Source organism: Hermetia illucens, chromosome 1 (assembly GCF_905115235.1).
Source record: "Hermetia illucens chromosome 1, iHerIll2.2.curated.20191125, whole genome shotgun sequence".
Lineage (NCBI taxonomy): Eukaryota > Metazoa > Arthropoda > Insecta > Diptera > Stratiomyidae > Hermetia > Hermetia illucens.
The window spans coordinates 216,203,274-216,219,037 of record NC_051849.1 but is presented as its reverse complement, the minus strand read 5'-3'; the positions used below and the strand labels follow the sequence as shown (position 1 = coordinate 216,219,037).

The window sequence follows — 15,764 nt, the reverse complement described above, 5'->3', positions numbered from 1 at the left end:
ATAAGTGCAACGTAGTGTACGCCGTGACGGCGCATAAGGATCCAGAGCGGAAATTAGCCTGGCCTTTGCCAATGAAACTTCTGAAGTGTTTCTTGTTGCGTTATTTCGGGCACTATTTTTGCGATCCCTCCATTTTTATTTTCTTATCATTATAAGCTTCCATTTGCTTCCATCTGATACTCATGAAACTTTGGAATCAATAAATGGGCTACTGGTGAATCCTTGCACGTCCCTCATACAAGCATCAACTAACCACTATAAGCAAGCGACAATTAGGTCACGAAAGAGGCTGCCCTCATAACCAGACGCAGCCATAACTTGCAAACGAAAATAAGCGATCATTGGATGATGACTTGTTTCGAGATCAATGTGTATCCCTTTCGTTACGTTCATTCAGAAGAAAATTCCCAAATCTAGGAAACGGTGAAAGTTACAGAAATCTAAAAATCTTCCATCATTATGATAACGTTCATCAAGACCATCATCATCAGCGGCGCGATATCAAAAATTGTTTTTCTATGTCATGGCCGCCACGATTCATAGTTGCCTACGTCCGCCAGCCAAGTTGCTCGTTCCGCCACAACACTCCACTCCCAACTGAAATCAAGGGGGCTTTCAGTCAGGAACCAGATGCACGGCTCCTTCGATTCGGCTATCGCGACCTGGTCGCGTCTTCTTGCTTGACGAAGGGCTTTAGTCGAGCCAAGGAGGCCCATTTGATGGTACCCCCGAAGTTGAGGCTATAATGATGTCGGACTGGCTCGAGGACCTTCGAATGGACCCACATAGATGGCTGCAGCGACTTCCGATGAGCATCGTCCTAATTAGGACATGCGTACAGGATTCGAGATCCCTGAACACGTCAACCACGGTTTTCGCGGGTGGTGCCGGCCTCAGCTTTGCATTGCGTCCTCAAGTAGGCACAACAAACCGGTAGCATTGAGTCTCGACTTGATATCGAGAACAGAGTAGCTGGGCAGTTTGGGATTCTCCCCGTATATCAGCTCCGCGGGACTTGTAACAAACTCTTCGCGATTGGCTATCCAGAGGCCAAGTAGAACGAGTGGCAGGACCTACAACCAAGAAGGGTCGTCTTGGGCCATTATAGCCGCCTTCAGCGTCCTATGTCATATTTTGAGCATCCCATTGGACTGCGGGTGGTACGCGAATGTCCGGTAGCGTTAAAGCCGATTAATTTGCCCAATTATGAGAAAAGAGAGGACTCAAAGCATTCCCTAGTCGGTGATTATAATTCTCGCCCCACCAAGGCATGGAATCCATTCTCAACAGAGGGCCCCTGCACAAGATTGTGCAGTAATGCCTTTCAAATGTATCTCCTCAGGCCACCGCGTGATCCAATCGATGATTGTGAGGCAATACCTGAAACCGTGCGAGTCTTGCAAACGCCCAAAGATGTCGAGGTGGATTGTGTGGAAACGCTTGGTGGACTGAGGGAGCATTCCTACCTCTTTCCTCACATGCTTTGTAGTTTTGCGCTTCTGGAATGCGATGCGCTGTTTGGTCCAAGAATTAATGGTCTTGTTCGTTTGCGACCAGAAATACTTCATTGTCCAAATGCCTGAGTGCGCAAGATCGTGAACGGGGTGAAATACTTCCTTTCGAAAGGCGGCCTGAATGTATGACCTTGGTCGTTTGTCTGAGGTCTCGCAGAATATACTATATATTGAGCCGAAGATAAGAAACCATCTTAATGTGTATTCGGAGTACTGAAGAGCTGCGTCGTCCTTCTGCGCCTTGGAGATTGCCGGAAAATTGACATGGCGGGGATCTTGACCTCTGCAACACTTAACAAAGCATCAGAAACCATGTTATCTTTTCCAAACACCAAAGTGAACTGGCTGATAAAGCTCAAGTGCCGAAGTTGGCGAGGGGATGCTTTGTCGGGCTTTTGTTTCAAAGTGAGTGGGTTTTTGTCCGTGAATAATGCAAACGACCTGCCTTCAAGGGAACACCATAAGTATTTAATTGCAAGGTACGCGGCTAATAACTCACGATCGTAGGTACTATAGTTCCGTTGGGCGGGACTCAGGTGTTTAGAGAAGAAGCTCAACGGCTGCCAGATTTGATTCAGTTTTTGATGAAGAGCAGCACTTATGGCAATGTCTGAGGCATCGACTAATACGGCTAGGGGTGCATCTTGCTAAGGGAATGCCGGAAGTGTAATATCCGCCAGCTGTTGGCAGTCTCAAACGCCTGGACAGCCGCTGGAAACGACAGAATCAGCCGGGAGTTTTCGCCCCAGACAGGAAGACGTTAAAGATCGATTAATGGTGGGAGGCCTTGGGCAAGAAACGACGATATAAGTTTAACATGTCCAAGAATCTTCTCAGTTCTATTATGTTTAGAACAACTGTGGCCCCACGTTGGGCGACAGCTTTGTTACGGACGCAACAACTGAGGCCCCACGTTGGGAGCTAACTCTGTTACGGCGGAAGTCCAGCGTTGTATCACGGTGACCATTGCTGTCAACCAACCAAGGTTTGTCAGTCGTGAACACCGACTGGGCGAGATAATATATGGAATCGGATGGCACGTGCTGGAACTAACCCAAATGCTAGCAGTTACCCGAGATGTGGGGGGCGGTGTCTAAAATCAAAGGATGCAGATATTTCAACAACAACATAAAATTAAGCAAAGGAATACATTGAAAATGACTACCACTGTTATTCGAAGACTGCAAGCCTTCGTTAACACCTACCTCCTTCGCGGTATCGGTGCGGTTATGGACTGGCCCGACACAATCTCTTGTTTCTCGCCTTGTCGGCGTAAAGACCAGAGTTGAACTGTCGTGTATCTGGCGTATTAAAATCCCATAAATTGCATAATTTTAGGCGAAACAAACTTTATTTTTCAGATAAATTTTTAGATGTTTAGATGAAAGCTCTAAACGAAAGCTCTTCAAACAGATTAAATTAAATGAAAGCATTCAATAAACTCAACGAGGTTCCAAGATAAACTGAACGCAATTTAACCCTTCTTGTTGGGAAAAAAGGAAATCACAATATTCAACAACATCCACTGTTCAGTTTTCATTCAACGATGGAAAAAACGTGCTCAAAGCTTTTAAAGATGTTTTTCATTAAAAGATGAATCTATTTTGAATCTTACCACCGTTAAATATGATTTTGTAGGATAGCTTCCCCCTTCTAATACACGCGTCACTTCTCTTCCGGTGCTTAGTGATGAGGACCCTTCCATCTTTTCCTCCGCGAGTGCCAGTCCAGCACTCTTTAACCAAGCCTTCACAGAACTGATTGTTTCGCTTGAGTGCAGCTTGACATCTTCGAAATACTTTGCGACCACCACCAGTGCAATGTCGTCGGCGTAACCCCCACCAGAGAATTTCGTATAAGGTTCCAATTGACCGAGTTGATTGCAATCCTCACGTTCAGGATTAGCCTGCCCCACAGGAGCATGTAATCTGTGGGGATGACCTCCCTCTCAACCGTCCCTTTACAATTCTATAAGCGCTCTCCCATAGATTTACATCCGCTTCCGAGCAGAGCTCCTTAAAGCATACCCTCTTGCTCCGTTGCATGGCAGGCTTGAGGTTTTGACGGGCTACCTTGTAAGCATGCTCTTTTTATCCCTTATCACTTGTACCTTGTCTGGCTAGAGAGGTTTTATGACCAGCCTGATGCGATTCTCGGCTTTAGGTATCCTTTTTTTTTGTAGAAGATGCTGGAAGTCCGCATCCAGATGACGAACCGAACCTCGCTTCTCCCAGGCAGCGTCCCGATGAGTTGCCTCTGCCTCGGACAAAACCGTCAGTCACTCTTTTTTTAGGTATTCTATTTCCCAGGCCTGCGATTCTCTCCTCAGTTCAAAGACGATCGCCTCGTGATCGCTGTTTGTATAGTCCTCGCTAGCGTGCCAGGACATACCCCGTGCCAGTGTAGGGCTGACAAAGGTCAGGTCTACCATTGAGGAAGACCACCCTTTGCGAAAGGTTCTTGGATCACTTTCATTGGCCAAAACTAAATCCAACTGAGCAAAAGCCTCTAATAGACTCTGGCCCTTGCGCTACTCTCCCTGCTTCCCCACTCGGGGGCTCAAGCGTTGACAAGCGACTGACTCATGGAGCATTGTATAGCTTGGCACGCCAATATAGCCTCTCCACCAGTCGAGTCTGTTTGTGTAAGGTTCACTTATGGCAATTTCCAACTGAGATTCACAAGTGGTCTGCTCAATTAAGTCTTGAATGACCCTGCAATGATTGAGGTTTATTTAAATAAACCTCATTTTTTCATTGCAGTCAACGCCTTCCTGAATTCTGGGTATTTACCACTTACGGCAATATGGCAGTTATCCTTTCCTTCCTTTCCTACGCACAATGGGCATTTAGGGTCCGTATTGCACTCCTTGGTAATATGTCCCTTTCCCCACATTTTCTACATCTACTGGATCGGTCAATGCTGCTTTTGCATGCCTTTAAAAAGTGTTCAAACTTAAGGTACTTGAAGTTCCTCTTTAATGAAACCTACTCTCGCAGGCAGCAGAAAACCAATTTTGCCTAAGCTAAATTTTTTTTAGCTCAAACATGAGATCGCCTTTCTGGGTCCTTCGGATCTTGCTGACATTTCTATCCAGATCTTTCAAGTCGAGGTCAAATTTCACCTTTTTAAACATCTCCACTTAAGACAAATTGCCCTTACTGGAGATAACAATTGTCTCTGGACGAATTCGCACTTTTACTTTGTTCTTCGCTTTTTTATTAACGATCTTCGTCCATCCATAATTTCCGTCGCCCTTACGTTACCCTTCGATTGCTGACGCTCCATTGGGGGCACAAGGTTTTTTACATTCTACGCTTTTAGTTCCTTTCTTTCAAACTTCTAGTGTACTTTTTTCCTCTTAGACACGTGCTGATTCCCTAGAAAATAGCCGTCTTTCTCCCGGACTTTTTCTTTGCTGATAGATCGTTAACACTACGGTTCGGTGTCATTTGGGTCGCCTGTGACATTATTAGAATGGCAGGTTTTGGCCTTTCCTTGGGACCTCTTTCATCTTCCTGCGACCTATTATAAAGGACCCTAATGGCTCTTACCATGTTTTTAATAGCTTGGTGCACGTTGCGCTCGTCCTTGGTTAACTCGGATAGCTCAATTATTTTTGCTCCAAGCTGCATAAAAGATAGTTCCTCCGGGTCAGGGATCTGTTCTCTATGAGTCTTGGTCGGATTACTCCTTCTAAATGCACCGTCATCCGTAGTATTTAACGTGCTTTCCTGTGTTTTATATTTTGTCGTCTTTGGCATTAGTTGAGATCGAAAAATTGAGGAGCTTCTCCTGAATGGGTCAATTCTTTTATCGCGGAGGTACTCCTATGGTCTTCTCTGTTGGAACAATGAGGTGGGTGTCGAAACCGCCTTAGTTGGGTAGCGATCTCCTTTCAACCCATAATTTTTTACCTTTGTTATTGGTGTTCTTGTCAAAGTCTTGTTTAGCTTAAACCCGTCTTTTCCCAACTCTAGCTTACTTGTAGCATTAGATGCCATGGTGGCCAAGATGCCAACTACCGAAACATCGTCGTGGGATATCGACAGCCGGGAACCCACTTGCTCACTCCCAAAAGCCACCGATACTGGGGTTCCGACCCCTGCACCGTAAGTTTTCTCCTTCTCTCTTCTACCACATATTTATACATTAGACATGCCCTAATTCGCCAAGGCGGATTGCACCTGATGGGAAATCTGGTAACTCTTCTCAGGTCCGTCTGCCCATCTGTCTGTCTCTCAGAGTGAAATATCCTAATGTTTCTGGCTGATCAGGGCATTGAGAGAAATTGTCGAAACTATAGGGAAGTTTGAATTTGGGTGATTAGTACATTTGAGCTACAACTGCAAATTGAATCAGCAGGCGACCAGGATGGCTAAGTGTAAGGACACATTATGGCAAAGTTTACTTTGTGATATTCATTTGTACGAGGGAAATTTGGACGTCTGGTTCCATCTCAAGTTGATAGCAGGATCGACGAGCTGGTAGAAGGAAGTGGTGACGGACCCGGAATAGATCATCATCATCAACGGTGCAACAATCGGTATCCGGTCTAGATCTGTCTTAGTAAGGAACTCCAGGCGCCCCAGTTTTGCGCGACTTCCACCAATTTGATATCCCTAAAACTGTCTGGAGTCCTGACCTACGCCATCCCTCCATCTCAGGCAGAGTCTGCCTCGTGTTCTTTTTGTACTGTACATATTGCCTTTATAGACTTTCCGGGCTTGATCATCCTCATCTATACTCATTCATACGGATTGACTGAGATAATAGACATTTTCCAGCAGAAAACTTTGTGGAAAGAACAAGGCAATAAAAAAGCCTAGAAAAATCTCAAATTAATCAATAAGTGAATTAAATCTCTTGAAAGGAATGGGTTCCCGCTTGCGGCATTCGCGGGCATTAGTAGATCTGAGCACACCTTCCAAAAGGCAGAAAGTGCACATAGTCTTCGTTGAAGGAAACTTTATTGAGGTAGCTTCGTCTGAGGTCTGAGCAGACCGGGCAGCTTCATATCAAGTGCGTCGCCAGCTTCTTTTCTTTCCTCTCTGAAACCTCTTCTTTTCTGAGACCACGACCCGTTAGAAGCCCTACCGGGGTTTTCTTGTTCCTCTTTTTAATGGATAATAAAAATACAACTTAAGAGGCCCCAGTTTCACTCACAAAGTTTTTCCTCTGCCGTCAGGGATTCTGATTTATCCATTCGTCTTCATGAATACTTGCAATTGTGCTCTTCAGAGCAGACTTGGCAGTGGACCGGGAGATGCCCAATACCGACTCCGGTCCCACCATTGTAGACCCAGGCCCTTGGCGAGCCAGCACCTGATTTTCAGATGGACGCATGGTGGTACGTTTGGTTGCCTTTCTATGCTCCAGATGTATCCAGCCTATGTCTGTCGTTAGCTGCTTTCCCTTCATTTGGAGGTGACTGAATGGGTGGTGCATTTAGGATAGCCCGAAGTCCTGCGGTCGACGTAGTACTCACTACCCCATTAATACTGAAGCAACCAAGCCCTTGGAACTGTGTCAGCAACTTTCTGCAGGATTTCTGATATTATTTCAGAAAATGATGATTTCACGTTAGCTTGGAGTCAAGATGTATCCACTAAATACTCAACTATTTGTACCAGCTAGATTTCCTCCTTGGTAAAGTGGATAGCGTGTACCTCCCTCCTAATGGTCGTAGTTGTTGTTTCCGAGGATTTACCTTTCTTTTGCCTGCATTGAAGTGGTCAGCTAGAGATGCATCCCTGATGAACCGATCTATTAGTTCCTCCAGTTATTTTCGTAGAAAAGAAGTCAGACTGATCGGTCGGAAACTTTTAGCATCTATGCGCGGTTTCTTCATCACTGTCTGTGATCCTCCCACAGGTATCCTGAGCGACGGCGAGGAAGACGGGGCAGCAACCCGGTCAGCCAAACCAAAACCAAGTGACCGAGGAGAACCTCTACATGGTGGCATCAAGGAACGTTGTACTTGCTGGTCGTTATGCAGTAAGCGAATGCTCCAAGGATTAATTAGGGCGATCAGACTCGAGTCCGCACAGGGACTAATCTGGGGTCCCTTCGGCCATGAATTTACATGTCTCAAGAGAATTACTGGTTCATGTACTTTTAGCTCAGTTCTAGCGGTTGGTCTCCTAGTGGGACTTTCATGGGATTGTGATTATGTTCAAGCGGACAAAGACACCTTCGGAAAGGGATGTATTTTGAGCCCTAGATTTCGCTTAGATACACCACTGTAATTTTCGCAGATTTTTCGGTTGAATAGGTTCTGAGAACGAGACCGGTTACACTTTTTGAGGGTCATATTTTGATCCCTCACCCCCTTGCGTTTGACGCAATATCAAATATGGGGCCAGTTTCGAAAGGTAGTAATCAAATCCTTTCATTTGATCCCCCACATGGCTATATTCTGTAAAAAAAATTGCACTCCTCTTTTGCATGTCTGAGGAACCCCCTTTAAACTGAAGATAAAATGGCGCCACTTGCTACATATAAAGGGATTCACAGACCACATATTTTCACCAAATTTTGTGACAGTCAGTTTAGCCGTCCCCGAGTAAATCGGGTGTGACTAACATAGAGACGGACAGACAGACATCGACGAATTCAAGTTGGAGGAATTCAGGGAAGAATCTATCGTGAGCCTAAGAAAAGCTTATGCTGATACTCAAACGCCACAAATACGACTGCCAATGGGGGCTGCACAGAAGTTGCTGGCCGTGGGGAAGGTTCGGATTGGATGAATTGTTTGCTGACTAAGGGAACATACCTCTCTAAACAGTTGCTTCAAATGCCTACTGTTTGGATACTTAGCGTGAGCATGCACTAACGACATCGGTCCGATCGATGTCGAAGCCGTGGGGAGACAGGACATATTGCCAAGGAATGCATTTTATGCGATGGAGGGACGGAATAACCGGCACATTGCCGGAAGTGGTAAGCGCCCGGAATTTAGGAAGGCTTTAACTGCAGTGAAAAGATGAGGTTAAAACAAATAGACCTCAATCAGTGCATACTTACGAGTCCGCGATGGAGGTTGCTATCATTCGTGAACCGTACAGAAATCTTAACGCTGGGTATGGGTGCCAGATTCGAATGGTGGAGCAGCGATATGGGCGTCAAGCCATGCAATATAGCATGGGTCAGGAGGCTAGTGGCTTTGTATGGGCAAAAATAAGCGGTATATTCGTATGGAGCTGCTACGCCCCATCGAGCCTCACACTGCCTGAGTTTGAAGACCAAGGGTACGAAGTCCAAAGGTGATAGCCGGTGACTAACGCACAAGGGCGGTGCTTATTTGAAGCATTCGCCCAGTTGGATGTAGTTCTAGCCAACGACTTATCGGAAAGGGGTATCTGGTCAATGGTAGATCTGACTTTTGTCAGCCCTGCACTGGCACGTGGTATGTTCTGCCAAATTAGCGAGGACTTCACGTACAGCGATCACCAGGGAATAAGCTTTGAACTAAGGGCAGACCCACAGGGCAGCAAACGCACACCCCGGAAGCCAAAATCCAAAAGAATACCGGGATGATCTGCAAATAAGATGGATGAACAAACATTTATGGAGGGGTGATTAGACCTGCGCGTGGGCCTCTCCAGACGGGACCACTTTCAACCAAATTGACCACGTGTTGATCGAATGCCGCCGCCTCTCAGCCTTGATGAATGTCAGAACATATAGGGGGGCCAATATAGACTCGGATCACTATCTCGTTGGCATGGTGCTCCGAGCTCGAATAACAATACCACCTAGAATCCCCTCTGACAATCAGGTGAGAGTGAACACTGAAGCCATCCACAACACAACCCTCCGCGACACCTATAAGAGGGAAATGGATGCCGCAATAACCGCAGTCAACAGAAGACTTGGAGATGAAGCATCAACAAATGATCTTCACAATCACCTGAAGAATGTTATCATGGATACGGCCACAAACATACTTGGCCCCAGCCGCAAAAGGAGCCGGAACGGCTGGTTTGACGATGAATGTAAGCTAGCAACGGAACGGAAGAATGCCGCATACCGAGTAATGTTGCATTCTCAAAGAACGCGGGCACGCGCAGAGACTTATCACGAACTCCGCCGAGCGGAGAAGCGACTTCACAGAAGGAAAAAGGAAGCCTGGCAGAACCAACAAGTCTGAGAACTAGAAAAGTACAGGGAGCAACCGCACCAGGTGCGGAAGTTTTACCAACAAGTCAGCAGGATGAAGCCTTATACACCTCGATGCTCATCCTGCCGAGACAAAGAGGGAAATCTGATTTCCGACAGAATGGGCATATTAGAGCGATGGGTTGAGTACTTTGATGAGCTACTGAACAACCAGAACATCGGCGAGTTGGAGGTCCCGCCAACTGAAGACGACGGACAAATACTGCCACCATCAAGTTTAGGAGAAACAGTCCGTGCAATTCATCGGCTAAAAAATCATAAGTCGCCAGGAGCCGATGGAATTGCAGCCAAATTGGTTAAATATGGAGGCGACCAGTTACACCTAGTGGTATATCAACGTGTGCTCAAGGTATGGGACAGCGAATCAATGCCTGACGATTAGCAACGAGGCATTATCTGTCTCATACATAAAAAGGGAGATATCACACAGTGCAGCAATTATAGAGGTATCACGTTGCTGAGTACCAACTATAAGATATTCTCCCCTATCTTGCTAGGCCGGATAGCCCAGAACATCATTGGCCCATACCAAAGAGGCTTCACTCCAGACAAATCAGCGACAGATCAGATTTTCTCTCTGCGGCAAGCGATGGAAAAACTGTTGGAATATGGGCAACAGTTGCACCATCTGTTCATCGACTTTAAAGCCGCCTATGATAGCATAGCCAGGGTAAAACTATACACGGCCATGAGAGAATTCGGTATCCCGACGAAATTAATAAGACTGACTAAGCTGACCCTGACCAATGTGCGAGGCCAGATAAAAGGGGGATGCGCTATCATGCGTCCTCTTTAACCTGGCCCTCGAGAAAGTGATCCGTGATGCCGAGGTAAATGCAAGAGGTACGATCCTCTTCAAGTCCACCCAACTACTGGCCTATGCTGACGATATCGACATCATGGGAAGAACCACCCGAGATGTACAAACTGCCTTCATCCAGATCGAGCAGGCGGCAATTGAGGCGAGATCTTGGGCTGCACATCAATGAAGGCAAGACAAAATATATGGTGGCAACGTCAGCACCGAAGACGAATCAACAACAACATCAAACCGCACTGGTCAAACACAAACACGAAGAAGAATAAGGATAGGAGAATACAACTTTGAGACCGTTGACAATTTCTCCTATCTAGGGTCGAAAATCACAATCGATAACAACTACGATGATGAAATCCGCGCACGGTTGTTGTCAGCCAACAGAGCCTATTTCAGTTTACAAAGACTGTTCCGCTCGAAACGTCTCACCATAGGGTCAAAGCTCTTACTGTACAAGACTATGATCTTTCCAGTCCTCATGTATTCCTCGGAAACTTGGGTTCTTAACAAGAAAAATTGCGAACTCTTGGCCGCGTTCGAGAGAAGGATCCTCTGAAGAATTTTTGGCCCCCTACATGAGGATGGACGATTCCGTAGCCTACACAATGACGAAATCTATGAGCGATACCATGACCGTCCGGTTGTGGATAAAATCCGGCTCAATAGGTTACGGTGGGCGGGTCACTTAATCCGTATGGATGAGGATGATCCCACCCGGAAAGTCTATAAGGGCAATATCTATGGTAGAAAAAGAAGACGAGGCAGACCCTGCCTAAGATGGAGCGATGGCATAGGTCAGGACGCCAGACAGCTTTTAGGGATATCGAATTGGTGGACCTCGACGCAAAACCGGGATGTCTGGAGTTCCTTATTAAGGCAAGCCTAGACCGGATACCGGTTGTTGCGCCGTTGATGATGATGATGAAACAACCAATCTTAGGTAGGTGAAATTCAGGTATCCTTGTCTTGGTGGTGAATAGCATCAGTTCCGTTTTGATTGGGTTTATGCCTAGTCCGCATCTTGCGGCCCTCAGGCACACCTTTCGAACACTCCTTCCATGATGTCGCTCATAATGGACGGAAACATCCCTGACACTAATATCACCAAGTTGTCGGCATACGCCACCACCTTCACCCCGCTGTTCCCCATGGTCGTAAAATTTCGTCCATTACTATTAACCAGAGCACCGGAGATGACGCCACCCTGGAACGTGCCTCTGCTCACAGCTCTGGTCAAGTGATTGCTTCCCAGATCCGACTGGATTATCCTGGTACTTACTATGGATATAATGCAATGCAAGGTACACCTCCAATCCAATACTGGTCAAGGCTTCCTTGATGGCGTTGGTACTAACGTTGTTGAAAGCTCCCTCTATATCCAAGAAGGCAACTAGGGTATACTGCTTGTACTGCAGCGACCGCTCAACCGTGCCAATTACCTCATGGAGGGCGGTTTCTGTGAATTTTCCTTTTAGGTAAGCATGCTGAGACATAGAGAAAGGGATTGTCTCCATAATCGTCCTTAAGTGGATGTCCAGGATGCGCTCTCAGGTCTTCATCACGAAAGGGATCAGGTTGATTGGCCGAAAGTCCTTTGCGGACTCATGACCGTGCCTGCCAGCTTTCGATGTTCTGACAATAGTCCAACCAAGACCGCCTCTTGGCAGCCCTGATGGCCGACTTGTACTTTTTCAGGCAGTTCTTGTATGGCTGCCAATATATATGCCTGTAGCAGATGTTGAAGATTTCTCTGGTCAGCTTCCTGATGCTGGAGGGATCTTCATTCCACCATGGTGGCAGCGTTTTTTTGCTGTACTTAGGAGGGCACGAGACTTTAAAGGCGGCATCGAATGTCTTTTCCAGAGCCCCGACCTTTGACTCCAGTTCGTCTGTCGTGCCAATCTTACCAATTTGCGTACTGGAGAGTTTGTTCTTAACTACTTGACCAACTCCTTTCTCCAGTCGATCCTCCTGGGGTCTCTGAAGGTTTGGAGAGCTCTGCGGCGAGATCTAGACTGAAAAGTATTCAACTATGCACCGAGAACGATCTCTGGTCAGACACTCTCCAGTCGTCCACCCTAAGAACTCCATTGTCGGTTATTAGGGTGATATCAAGGGCCTCCTCCCAACCGTCACAGCTGTCTCAGCTGGGGAAATGGGAGGTTGGTGTATTGCCCCTGCTACCTTGCATTATCGTCGCAGCCTATCAATAGGTTGGCGTTCTTTTTTGCTATGGTGCTCGTCAGCTGTTGTAGTTCTTCTGGCGGAGTTGATCTGTCGTGAGCCATGTAAACCGGAAAAATGTATACATTCTCTGCCCCCGCCTTCTCCAGCTTGACTACGACAAGCTCGCTGAAACACATGTCCGGACACAGAAAAGTTTGCAGACTTTTCCTCGCGAGAATACATGCTCTAGGTCTGCCCTGATCAGCGTCACCAGTACTGTGGAATAAATTAAAATATTTGCTTTAGAGCCCTTTGATGGTTCGGTCGTCTCCGACCCAGGGCTCCTGTATTAGTACGATGTCGATATCTTCCTCTAGGAGGAAGACAAGCAGATCAGCCAAGGCACACTTCGAGTGCTACAGATTTATCTGCGTTACCCTTAGCATGATCTGCTTGGGTGGGGGTTCGTCAGTCCCCGTCGGACTGTCAATTGTCATCTCCTCCAACCGCTCGTTGGCAACGTCGATTGGATCTAGGTCGACGTCCGGTTTTGCAGAGCGGAACACTTTTACCTTTGCGTTCCTGACTCCGAACCGCACTTTACAGTCTAACTTTTCCAGTGCCTCCAGGCACTCTTTGTTTATACGAAGTAGAAAAGGTTGGCTGTTTGTCTGGGGTTCCTCTTCCTTGATAACAATCCAGTCGTCCATGGGAATCCTGGGGTTTTGGAGTCTCAGGGATTGAACGAGCTTGTCCGTATCCACGGGGATCTTCGGCAACCAGATGCGAGCGACCGGTCTCCTGGGAATCTCGTCGTAAGGGATGACATTGAACTTTACGCTCTCCCAGGCGTCACTGATGTTAGCGGTGCACGAATCGAGAAAGTCCCTAGAGAATTGGTCCTCGCATGCTATAACGTGGAACCCACGGACCACCTGAGAGGAGTCAAAGCAGAGGATGAATCCCGTGTGCTTGCCTTCGATGTCCAAAAGATGCTCTATGACCATCTCCGACAGCCTGGCCTCAATACTTGTGCTACACTAGTTTGCCGCTGGCGGAATTACCATCCGCCAGCGTAAGTGGTTCCTAGCCACGTCGCTGAAGGTTTTGCAGTACGTGGGCCGTCGGGTGACTATTGCTGCGTTTTTTTCCTCAGATGTTGGTTAGCGTCTGAGCTTTTGCCCACTCTGCTCCGCTTGTGATCTCGCTCGACCTCGTCTTGAGTTTCAGAGCGATGGACTTCGCCTTCTGCTCCTCTACTAGGCGTTTGCTATTGTATTCCTTAATAATCGGTTGATCTTTAGGGAAATCTTAGGTCTTTTTCATCTCGCTCATCGACATTACCGGCCTCCTTATTCTTAGCAATCATGCTGAGAATATGCATAGCCTTCTGGTACTGGCCCTTGAGCAGGAAACCAGTGGATCTTCACTTCTTAGTCGGTTTTCGGCGACTGACGTTCTTGTTGGTTTTCCATTTTTGAGGGATCCTCCGACGCCGAGGGTTTCGGGTTAGGATTACTGTGTCTGATATACGCTAAACCCAGTTTGACGGCAGTGGATTCCAGGCTGGAATCCACTAGTTCGTCTACCGGCTCGTTTTGGGAGGTCACTGCGGTTGGTTTCAGCACAGCGGTGCTTCGGCTGGCGTCGAATGTGCTGCTGTCGACGGCTACTGTCTCCTGGCTGGATACCAGCAGCTCGTCCTTCGATGATGCGACTGGCACCACCGCCCCCCCCCCCTTCCGTGTCCATGTCTTGTTCCCACGAGTAGTCCGGGAAGAATGTTCACCCTGGCTAGCTCGGCCACAAGAGTAAGAGTCTTATTTGAAACTGAAGATGCCAAGTTATTCAGAGTTCGCATACTAAATACCAAGCTCCATTGGCCACACAGCCCTCGACGTATGCTGTTCCACCTTGGCTTGGGGTCCTATTAACATCTTCTTCAGTGCAGGGAGGATGATCCCCAGGCTGTTGCATCGGTCCATCCCCCGCCAGATCTTTCTGTCCCTAACATATGACCAGCAGGCAAGCAGATCCTCGTTAGTTGGATGATCCTACTCCCAGCCCGGCCCTACACACTTTTGGCCAGTCCGAAGACGGTTTCTAGCGGCCACCATGAGGAGGTCGTGTGAGAACTTGCCGAGTTATGCAACTTTAAACTAGAGCATAATCAGACCAGGCCGCCAAGGAAAGCTAACTCCGCCCCGTGATATAATACCTAAAGGCGGTTCCACGGGGTAGGTCGGGGGAGGCGGTGGTAGTTTTGGTAGGTAAAAATCCCATACTGTGGCGTGCCCAGAAGGAAGAGGAAAAGAACGATTATTACCAAGCCAAGAATTTCCTAGGACTACCGGAATAGAGACACACCGTGAAATAGCTGAAGGTAATTTCAACCCCGGGTCCAGATTTTCCCTCTATGGCCCTAATTGGGGAGAGTTAGAAAATTAGAACACATAGTCCCCCTTTACATCTCCTATTTTTGATGTTTGCTGCTTTATTTAGATATTTGTATCGTGAAGTGACAGCGAAGAACCCCAGGACTGACCATTCTAAAGTATCTATCTGGAATTCTTTGATCATGCGACATGTTCTTTGAGCTAGAAAAATAGACTTATCTAAAGACGTACTTCGCAGAAATAACGGTATTATGAAATAATGCTTCATTCAATGAAAAAACCCGATAGGATCTTGTATACAAGATGTAGCAAAAAATAGAAACTCAGATAAATCTGAATTTTTAATTTCTGCTCTACAGATATGTAAATAAGAATGAGGAAAAAATCCGAACGCGTGTGTTTACGTATGATTGCATGCGTATCTGTTGGACATTCCAGATAAAAAAAACTAACAATTACTTGAATTGAAAAATATCTATGAAGTGTAATTAACATCCGAAGGTCAATTCGACTGGCTTTGGCATACTCTTATGATTTGAAGAGCGGACTCAAAAACTGTCGAGTTCAGGCATTTGAAATGAAGCAAAAAAAAATTGAATAAAGTTTCAAAATTACAACCCGCACCATGGCCATTACAGTCAAGACATGAATCTCCTCCAGTAACAGGTTTCGTGCCAATAAGAAAAT

The 15,764-nt window shown here is 46.7% G+C and overlaps 1 protein-coding gene across 1 annotated transcript in view; it reads left to right on the top strand.

Moving 5' to 3' along the window:
• The window catches only part of LOC119646264 (unconventional myosin-IXb), a 208,577-nt gene that overhangs the window by 74,319 nt on the left and 118,494 nt on the right, over positions 1-15,764 (top strand). The window lies entirely within an intron of this gene.